The sequence below is a fragment of the Eretmochelys imbricata genome, chromosome 18 (assembly GCF_965152235.1).
Source record: "Eretmochelys imbricata isolate rEreImb1 chromosome 18, rEreImb1.hap1, whole genome shotgun sequence".
NCBI lineage: Eukaryota > Metazoa > Chordata > Testudines > Cheloniidae > Eretmochelys > Eretmochelys imbricata.
In genome coordinates this window covers 16,042,589-16,053,402 of record NC_135589.1, presented here as the reverse complement: position 1 = coordinate 16,053,402, position 10,814 = coordinate 16,042,589, and positions in this window count along the sequence as shown.

Below are 10,814 nucleotides of genomic sequence, written 5' to 3'. Positions count from 1 at the left end.
GGAGTTTCACACGTGATAGCAATTTGGAAGGTTGAAATTGTGCTCTGCGGATTTTTCCTCCAAGACCCTGCGTTGATTTTGTAGACTTGCTAATTAGGGTACTGAGAGGCTGGGTGGGGGAGGGGAGGCATTTATTTACTTAAAGGCTAGTGAATCGTTCCTCATCAGTGTGAGGAAAAACCCTCTCTTGGCAAGAATTCTACTAACTTTAGGAACAGATCTTTAGGGGAGTGGGGGCATGGTAGCTGAGCTTGTGAGCCTGCTAACTTTGGATTGCCTCCTTCAACCAATTAGAGCACCTGCTTTTGTGACCCTCCCCATTTAGCTCCCTTTCCAAGATCAAGAGCCTTTTATAGGATGAATAATGCAGCAACAGATTCACAATCCTGATTATGCATTCACGCCTTGGCCGGTCACAGAGGTGTTTCAGACCTTGAGGCTAGATGGAGCTTCGCTTTGCAAAGCATTGCCACAGAAGCCAATTAAAGCACAGAGTCCTGCATATGAAAAGGTCCGGTTCTCTGGATGCGAGGAATACACTGATCCATTTGAGGAGCCGCAGGTTTGGCCAGCAGAGCATCACCCCATACAGTCGCTCGCAGCACTACGGGAATGCAGCCATTCTGCCGTGGACCAAAAGGCGATCGACAGTTAAATTCCCATGAAATAAAATCTAATTCCATCCTATTTGTGCATTTGTTTTTGTAAGGATGTTCCTGAGTGCTGGGGCCTTGGTAGCAGTATTATAGAAAATATAAATGGAAGCTTTTGTTCAGGAACGAAGATCTAGAATTTACATGGCTCTCTGGGCCAGATCCCCTGGCATCAATCAGCACAATTCCATTCAAGTCAGTGGTATTACTGCGATTTAAACCATCTGATGACCTGGCCCTCTCTCTCTCTCTCCATGATACGTGCATTGTGCAATAGAAAAGGACAACAATAAATCCTGGACGATGCAAAAATTGCACAAGGAGTATGTATGAGACACACGCTGGGTTGCTTCACTCTGGCTGCAGGCCTTGCCATTGTGAGGCTCCGGCTCTGGCAAGACATCAGAACGAAAACTTCTGAACTGGCTAAGAACATTTCCTGTAGGAAGCAAATGAGTGGAACTGGATACACAAGCGATGCTGCCCCTTGAGCAAGATGTCATCATGCAAGAGGGTGATGTCTCTCCATTTGCGTCCAGCTCACATGGCACGCCACATCTCGGGGAAATCCAAACCACTTGGATGGTTCAAACAAGTCACAGCCTGTTCAAACGCTGGAGACAAATTATGCGTGCAGCCCACATGACCGTGCCATCAAGGAGGGCTCGTTAGAGCTGCTGGTAGCGCTTCAGTCCTCCAAGAGGGACTGGACTGGAAAAGGTCTCATCTTCCCTGAATACTAGCTATTGTACTGGGAACAGTATGTTGTACATTCCAAACAGATGCAGCGAGAGCCGCTGCCCACTGCTCACAGAGGAACTCCAATTTATGTTTCCTCGACACTATTCTTTAGGCTCCCCAGGGTGCTCCATTGGCCAGAATTTAGCCCCCAGTTTGGCTGGATGCAAACAGATCCCACATTTAACTGATCAGGACAATGCACACTAGCAAAACAAAGGGAAACTCTGATATTTGGCCTCTAAAATATTCAAGCCTTTGCATCACTACCCAATATTGAAGGGATCTGTCCATACCCCACCTCTGCCCTTTGCTCAGCACTGGCTTGCTTATTAACATCATTCATCCTTATGGAAGTGAGCTGAAGCATAATGATTTGGTAAAATTACACCATAAGAACACAGAGCTGGATACAGATCTGTGTTAATATTGGTGCAGACTCAGATCTGGAACTGACACCATAGTCCAGTGCTAAGATCACTGCCTGACTACAGAGACTAAAACTGTAAGCTGAGGGTCCCTAAGCTCCTTGCAGGTGGCCATGTAGGTTAAAGTGAATGACAGAATCATTGGACTGGAAGGAACCTTGAGAGGTCATGTAGTCCAGTCCCCTGCACTCATGGCAGATAAGTATTATCTAGACCATTCCTGACAGGTGTTTGTCTAACCTGCTCTTAAAAACCTCCAATGATGGAGATTCCACAAGCTCCATGGGCGATTTATTCCAGTGCTTAACCACCCTGACAGTTAGGAAGTTTTCCCTAATGTCCAACCTAAACCGCCCTTGCTGCAATTTAAGCCCATTGCTTCTTGTCCTATCCTCAGAGGTTAAAGAGAAGAATTTTTCTTCCTCCTCCTTGTAACAGCCTTTTATGTATTTGAAAACTGTTATCATGTCCGCCCTCAGTCTTCTCTTCTCGAGACTAAACAAACCCAATTTTTTCTATCTTTCCCTCACAGGTCATGTTTTCTAAACCTTTAATCATTTTTGTTGCTCTTCTCTGGACTTTCTCCAATTTGTCCACATCTTTCCTGAACTGTGGCTCCCAGAACTGGACATAATACTCCAGCTGAGATCTAATCAGTGCAGAGTAGAGTGGAAGAATTACTTCTCATGTCTTGCTTGCTACACTCCTGCTAATACATCCCAGAATGATGTTCGCTTTTTTCGCAACAGTGTTACACTGTTGATGCATATTTAGCTTGTGCTCCACTCTGACCCCCAGATCCCTTTCCTCCCTCTGCAGTCATTTCCTATTTCGTATGTGTGCAACTGATTGTTCCCTCCTAAGTGGAGTACTTTGCATTGTCCTCATTGAATTACATCCTCTTTACTTCAGACCATTTTTCCAGTTTGTCCAGATCATTTTGAATTTTAATTGTATTCTCCAAAGCACTTGCAAAGCACCTGCTTGGTATCGTCCGCAATCAATGCTCCTTCCAAGGGGCTCAGGCACATAGGGAAAGCAGCCCTCAAATGATCATTTTTCATTCTTTAACTTTCCTTCCTAGATGGTGCATGTCAGATGGAAATTGGCTACATCCTTGTGATGGGGTGTCTACTCCCACACAGGACTGGAAAGGGTGAAAGTGGCCAGGTAGGCCTATTAACTCCACAAGCTGCACCTGGAAAGGAGAGTCAGGGAGCAGGGAATTGATTGCAAGCAGGTTCAGCTATGCAGGGACAGGTAGGGCCTATAAAGCCAGGAAGCTGGGAACAGACAGGGGCTGGTGGGAAAAGGGCAGTCATGCCCTGGGAAGAAGGAGGAGGAGGGTTTGGGCTGGTACTAGGGAGGGGAATCAGGAGGCGTAGGAAACAGTCGAGGGAAGGAGTAGCGAGGCCTGGGAGAGAAAAGCCCAGAATTTCGGGAGTAGTCGGCGGAACCCGGAGTAGTGGCCGGGCCTGGATTCCCCTAGCAGCCAGAGAGGGTACGGAAGAGACTGGCTTGACAGTGAACAGGAAGACTGCTTGGGAGTGACAGAGAATTGAAGGACTGTACCCCGGAAGGGGGGACCTGGCCAGTGGGCTAAGTCATGAAGAGGCTGCTGCGGTTCCTCGACTGAGAGAGAGGCTGAGAAAGAGACAGAGTGATCGCGTGCAACCATGAGAAGGGGCATCGATCTGATGAGCTAATCCCCAGAGCAGCCCGACTAGCAGTGAGTGGAGCCCCCCTCCCACCGTCACAGCCCTCCGAAGAGGAAATTACTCTCATATTCAGCCATATTAGCTCCAACTCAGCTAAACAATACCAGACAATAGTCAGCAGATTGAATATTTTGCTTGCCTAGCCCTAATAACCGTTTGCTCTCAGCAGCAGCCTGGAGCTGAGAGAACCCAGCATAGAACTGTGTATCTGTGATGTCATTTGGCCCATCCCTCTGGCCAAGACTGGGGGGTTCTCTACAGCTCATTTACTAATGTTTCATCCAGTTTGGTTTTAAAATATCCAGAACAAGAGATACCACAAAGAACAGAGAAAATAAAGTTGATGTAGGTCTGACAGAGCCGATTAGATTGGTTTTCTCCCCCCACCTAAATCAATCCCTCTTGCCCACAAAGCATTTTGGACTTAATCTTGCAGCTCGGTGGGGAATTTTGCTGTTGACTTCAGTATAGGTTAGGCCCCTTTAGTAACCTTTTTTCTGCTCTCCCTTCAGTTCCAAGATCTTTCTTGCATTGAGGAGCCCAGACTGAATTTGCAGCTTCCAAGATGACATTCATTGGCTTTTTTGGTGCCATGTCACATTGAAAACACCTATCAACGTCTTACACGTTCTCCCTCCTGCTTGTGGGCCCATGAAATAATCCTTGATTTTACCATGACTTGCTTTACTTACATCACTCGATTCCATGCGGTGGACAGTACTGAGTGGTTATTCCTCAGAATGCTCCGAGCTACTCTCCACCCTTCTCCCCACATCTTTGCTCCTAGCTTGTGGAAGGCAGCATACCAACACTATTGTCTTGAGCCAGGTTTCCTCACAGTGAAATCAGCACGAATTGCCTTTTCTGTTTTTGCAGAGACTCCATTTACAGTGCTGGCTTCTTGGTCACTGGTTGTGCGAGTGTGTTCCTCCTCAGCAGAAGACCTTCCCTGGGCAGCTAGGATGAAAGCCTCCATGGATATTTCCTCTCTACTCTTGCTGGTTGGCTATCCCATGCTTGGACTCTATCTGTCACCCGCTAAGCTTTGCTCGATGTGTTGTCTCCCATTGAAAACCCTACCATTGGAAACCCTCCGCCTTCTTTTCCCAGAGAGGAAACAGATTTGCACTTCATACGCCTACTCCTGCATTGGAGAGAGGAGCCTTATTCACACTTACATCTTACTGAAGTGCTCACCGCATGCTCAGTGCTGGGTGTGAGGCAAAATAAAGACAGTCCCTGCCCTGATGAGCTTTCAGACATTGCCCAACTTCCACAGGGCTGCCTTTGATCCTTCCCCAGCCATTCCCTCTCCTGGCTGGTGTTTTTTCATGTGCCTTCCTCCCATGCTGGAATCTCTCAGGGTTCCAGCCTGTCTGCTTCCCAGAATTTCCTCTGGGAACTCCAGTGCTTGCTGCTCCTTCGCTGGTTTGGCGCTCTGAGAACACAAGGTGTTTGAACCTGCCTTGCCTCCACCTCCTTATGATCAACAGATCACAATCCCTCCCCTTCACTCAGCCCCCACACAGAAGTTTCCAGTGGAGAAATGCAGCCATAGACAAGCAAAACCTTAATAAACCCCAGCTCACCTGACAGTCATCTGCAGACACTCACCTGTCTGAATAAGATCTCAGCAGTTGCGCCTCTCATTCCTCCTGAGCAACAGCTGTTATTTCCCCTCTTCCTGCTCTCTGCGCTTTGTGTTCCTTTCTCACAGGCCTTTATACCTGCCTCACCTCCACCCAGTCATTACCAGTATTGGGTCATCACCCCAATCAGATATCCTCTCCAGCCATGCTCAAGTACAGTATCTGCAATGGTTACTGTAATCTTTTGGGAATGCTGATGTTACCAGGTCTGGCAGAGCGAGAAGAATGCTGATCAGTGCTCCCAGCCCGCAAGACCCAGCCAGCAGCCTTTCAGTCACTGACTCTGTCTCCCTCCTACTGATCAAATTATCCCAGCAGCTACCTTCTCCCAGCCTCCAGGGGAAGGAATCGAGATGTTCTATGGCTCTCTCTGCTGGGGACAGGAGTGAAAGACCCTCCTCATGGCTGCCCCGCCTCTGCATTGTCCAAGCTGTGGGAGCAAATGTCAGACACATATAGGAGAGGAACAGAACCTGAGTGCCACAAGCAAAAAAGAATCACTGGAATTATTCAAGCATGTGATACCAGCAACCTCCGGCTCATTCCTTAGGAACCACTGGTGGCAAAATTTGCAGATGGTACAAAACTACTCAAGATAATTAAGTCCCAAGCAGACTGCAAAGAGCTACAAAAGGATCTCACAAACCTGGGTGACTGGGCAACAAAACGGCAGATGAAATTCAGTGTTGATAAATGCAAAGTAATATACATTAGAAAACATAATCCCAACTATACATATAAAATGTATATGACGGGGTCTAAATTAGCTGTTACCACTTAAGGTAGTTCTTGGAGTCATTATGGATAGTTCTCTGAAAACATCCACTCAGTGTGCAGCGGCAGTCAAAAAAGTGAACACAATGTTGGGAATCATTAAGAAAGGGATAGATAATAAGATAGAAAATATCATATTGCCTCTATATAAATCCATGGTACGCCCACATCTTGAATACTGTGTGCAGATGTGGTCACTCCATCTCAAAAAAAGATATATTGGAAGGTTCAGAAAAGGGCAACAAAAATTATTAGAGGTATGGAACAGCTGCCATATGAGGAGAGATTTATAAGACTGGGACTTTTCAGCTTGGAAAAGAGACGACTCGGGGGGATATTTTAGAGGTCTATCAAATCATGACTGGTGTGGAGAAAGCAAATAAGGAAGTATTATTTACTCCTTCTCATAACACATGAACTAGGGGTCACCAAATGAAATTAATAGGCAGCAGGTTTAACACAAGCAAAAGGAAGTATTTTTCACATAATGCACAGTCAACCTGTGGAACTCCTTGCCAGAGGATGTTGTGAAGGCCAAAACTATAAGAGGGTTCAAAAAAGAACTAGATAAATTCTTGAGGGAGAGGTCCATCAATGACTATTAGCCAGGATGGACAGGGATAGTGTCCTTAGTCTCTGTTTGCCAGAAGCTGGGAATGGGCGGATCACTTAATGATTACCTGTTCTGTTCATTCTGTTCATTCCCTCTGGGGCACCTGGTGGCATTGGCCACTGTCTGAAGACAGGATACGAGGCTAGATGGACCTTTGTTCTGACCCATTATGGCCGTTCTTATGTTCTTACAGCAGATGCCAACAAGAGGAAGAGATTCTACAGTGCAGCTACCATGGAGGAGGGGAATGAGGAAACTATGTACTAAGGGTGTAAGGGAAAAACACAGTAATTAACAAAGCACTAAAGGGACTAACTATTTAAGGGCTGTGTCGTGTGCACAGACACCACAGACTAATGCTTTTGATCCACAGGGTGACCTGTTTATGTTCAATGGGGACATTAAACTTTCATCAATGACCTCTACAAGATTCCAGCAGCACCGTCCCCGAACCTTCCCCATCACAAGATGTCCTATTTGTATCTGAGTCTATAATTTGTAAAGTCCTGGAGTCTGGAACCATACTGTCCTATATGTTTGGACAGTGCTGAGCACACTATTGGCATTCAAACCTTTCAAGCATACTAATAATTACCGGGGGGGTGGGGGGGGATGGACGGACCTTTTGTAGTGATAATCAAGGTGTGCCATTTCCAACTGCTGGAAATGGCCCACCTTGATTATCACTACAAAAGGTTTTTGTTTTTTGTTTTTTTTCCCCTCTCCTGCTGGTAATAGCTCACCTTACCTGATCACTCTGGTTACAGTGTGTATGGTAACACCCATTGTTTCATGTTCTCTGTGTTTATAAAATCTCTCCACTGTATTTTCCACTGCATGCATCCGATGAAGTGAGCTGGTAGCTCACGAAAGCTTATGCTCAAATAAATTGGTTAGTCTCTAAGGTGCCACAAGTCCTCCTTTTCTTTTTGCAGATACAGACTAACATGGCTGCTACTCTGAAACCTCTTAATTAGGACATCCCCAAAAGAGAGCATCCTGGTTTAGCAAATGTCTTGAATCGGAGAAGAGGTCATTCTGTACTCCTTTTCATTCTGTAACCTGGATCTCTTTGTTTAAAAAACAATCAATTCAATCCAAAACCTTATATGTAAAATTATAAGGCTTGACCCAAAACTAGAGCTTTCTGAATACTGCACAAAGTGTTCGCCAAGTTTCATTAAAATCCCAAAGGGGTGTTTGGTTTAGTCATGAGTGATTGTACACATGAGATTTGTTCTCAGGGATGTCTGGGGAATGCTTGTTCACATGTAAAGCAGAGTGTTCATGAATAAACAAGAGGATTTGCTCTTAGTCATTTGCTGGTCATTATTCTCATGCTTGAAAAGTATCAACCAATCAAGAAACAAAAACAACACCATGTGACTTCATTGTCTAATCCCATGCCGTGAATAAGGAGCACTGAATATTCCATATGAACAATTCATGAGCAACTTTAATTTTTTTAATATCCTAGTTGATGAGTGCTAACGAACCAAAAAATTAGGAGTGGTTGTTTTCACATCGAACTCAGTCAATCAGCTCAATACAAAACCAAGCAAAGGCAGGAAATTTAGAGTGCTCTAAAACTCTGCATTTAAGGGCTAAGCATCTGTTGTCCAAAAAGTATCTTGGCGCCCTGCAGAAATGGCCTTGTTTCAAAAAACACTTCATCTGAGATGGAGTAGGAAGGAATGTCTGGTGGTTAGGGCACCGGCTTTGGGCTTGGAAGACCTGGCTTCCATTCCTTACTTTGCCATGGACTTCCTGGGCAAGTCACTTAGCCTCTCTGGGTCTCAGTTCCCCACCTGCAAAATGGGCATAATAGCACTGCGCTGCCTCATCGGGTGTTTTGAGGATAAATACATTAAAAATTGTGAGACGCACAGATACTATGGTGATGGAGGCCATGTAAGTACTTGAGAGAAATAGTCTATTTACAATAACGAGCAACGTGTGCCCTCACAGCACTAGGATTTCCCTGTCCGCCAGAGTTGCATGAGAAGAAGCAATGAGGAGGGGAAAAAAACACTTGAAAGTATACACGCAAGGGAACACAGGCAGAGTCTGCGGCATGAATGGCAGCATGGTCAAGTGACCTAAACAAAGGCCTGAGAACCAACCAGTTCTCAGATGCACTCCCTGGGCAGTCTTGGGCAAGTCATTTCCCCTCTTTTTGCCTCTCTTTCTCCATCACTAACATAGGATAATGACACCTACTTTGCAGGAGTGTTGTTGTGAAGATTAATTAGTCAATATTTACAGTGCTTTGCAGATGTAAGGTGGTATGTAAGTATTTGTTATTATTGCTGGTTTGGTGTTGCTGGTTAATTCCTTCAGTGTGAATAATTGCCACTGTAAAACACTGAAATAAATAAAAGGCTGTTTTTTTAAGATATAACCAGCAATTCGTCTCTGTTGACTCCTGGGCTAAAGGCCCGGAGCTTAGAAGTCTGCGTATATTCGAACAGCTGGCTAAACACTACTGAAACCTTTCACCTTCATACTGCTGTTGGCTTCTTCCACCACCTGCAAGAGTCCCTGGGACAAATCCTTGGCTGGTGTAAATCTCTCACTCTCATGGACACTCAACCTCTTTCCACGTGTCATTGTCCCTGTACTGGTGTAAATCAGGATCAATGTGATCCTCAGCCTGATTCCACACAAGGGCCCTTTTACACGGTTCCGGTCGCAGTGCTTCTGCTCATAGACCTTAAAATTGGTGCAACTGTAACTTACCCTCCCTTTACATTGCCAGAGGGGTGTAAAGGAGCCTTTGTGTAAATAAGACTCAAGGGTCTTTTCTGCCTTACCTGTGCCTTCTAATTTCTCCCTCGCCATTGGCAGGATGCTGTAATTCCCTCCTCACAGCAAAGCATTTTGCTGCTGTGTACTGTCACTTAAGCCACATTTTGTATTCTTTCATTTTGAAAAGTGTCTTGGGATAAACTGTACGTGGGTGATGCCAGGCACGATACAGCTGCATGGATCTTGGAGCACTCTGTTCTCCCCCCCCCCTCCCCCGCCGCACCTCTCCTGGTATTCCTCATTGGAGCCTTCCAGTTAATTCTGGCAGCAATTAGTTATAAGCAATTACCAAGCACATGTTGCCTCTGACTTAAAGCATGGGTATTGTCTAATTATTATTGTCTTTGACATAAGGCCACAATGCCAACTGCACATGGGCCTCAGCCCGTGAGGATCAATAACACTATGACCTGGACTGGCTACACAAGTCCTCCTTTTCTTTTTCAGAGTAACAGCCGTGTTAGTCTGTATTCGCAAAAAGAAAAGGAGTACTTGTGGCACCTTAGAGACTAACCAATTTATTTGAGCATGAGCTTTCGTGAGCTACAGCTCACTTCATCAGATGCATACCGTGGAAACTGCAGCAGACTTTATATATACACAGAGAATATGAAACAATACCTCCTCCCACCGCACTGTCCTGCTGGTAATAGCTTATCTAAAGTAATCTTCAGGTTAGGCCATTTCCAGCACAAATCCAGGTGCTGGATTTGTGCTGGAAATGGCCTAACCTGAAGATTACTTTAGATAAGCTATTACCAGCAGGACAGTGGGGTGGGAGGAGGTATTGTTTCATATTCTCTGTGTATATATAAAGTCTGCTGCAGTTTCCACGGTATGCATCTGATGAAGTGAGCTGTAGCTCACGAAAGCTCATGCTCAAATAAATTGGTTAGTCTCTAAGGTGCCACAAGTACTCCTTTTCTTTTCTTTTTGCGCATACAGACTAACACGGCTGTTACTCTGAAACATCTTGTACCAGTAGCATTTAACCACCCGCCCTCCCGAAAATAATATGGGACGTCTCTGCTTGCGGGATTCTCCACTGCCCTATAACCAGCAATGACAAAAGAGGTCAACACCAGATGGATCCGCTCACTATGCCAAAGAACAGTCCTGAAGGGGACAGATGGTTCTTTGCTGTTAGGAGAATTCTCCTCCCTATGTGAGATGACACCGAATGCTATGGGCATCAGACTCTTCATTACATGTTGTTGTTTCTGTTTAATGCAAGATGGAGGCTGGGACACGGTTTTCATTATAAAAAGAAAAGGAGGACTTGTGGCACCTTAGAGACTAACAAATTTATCGGGTAAGGTAAGCTATTACCAGCAGGAGAGCGGGGGGAGGGGGACCTTTTGTAGTGATAATCAAGGTGGGCCATTTCCAGCAGTTGACAAGAATGTCTGAGGAACAGCCGGGGGGCCGGGGGG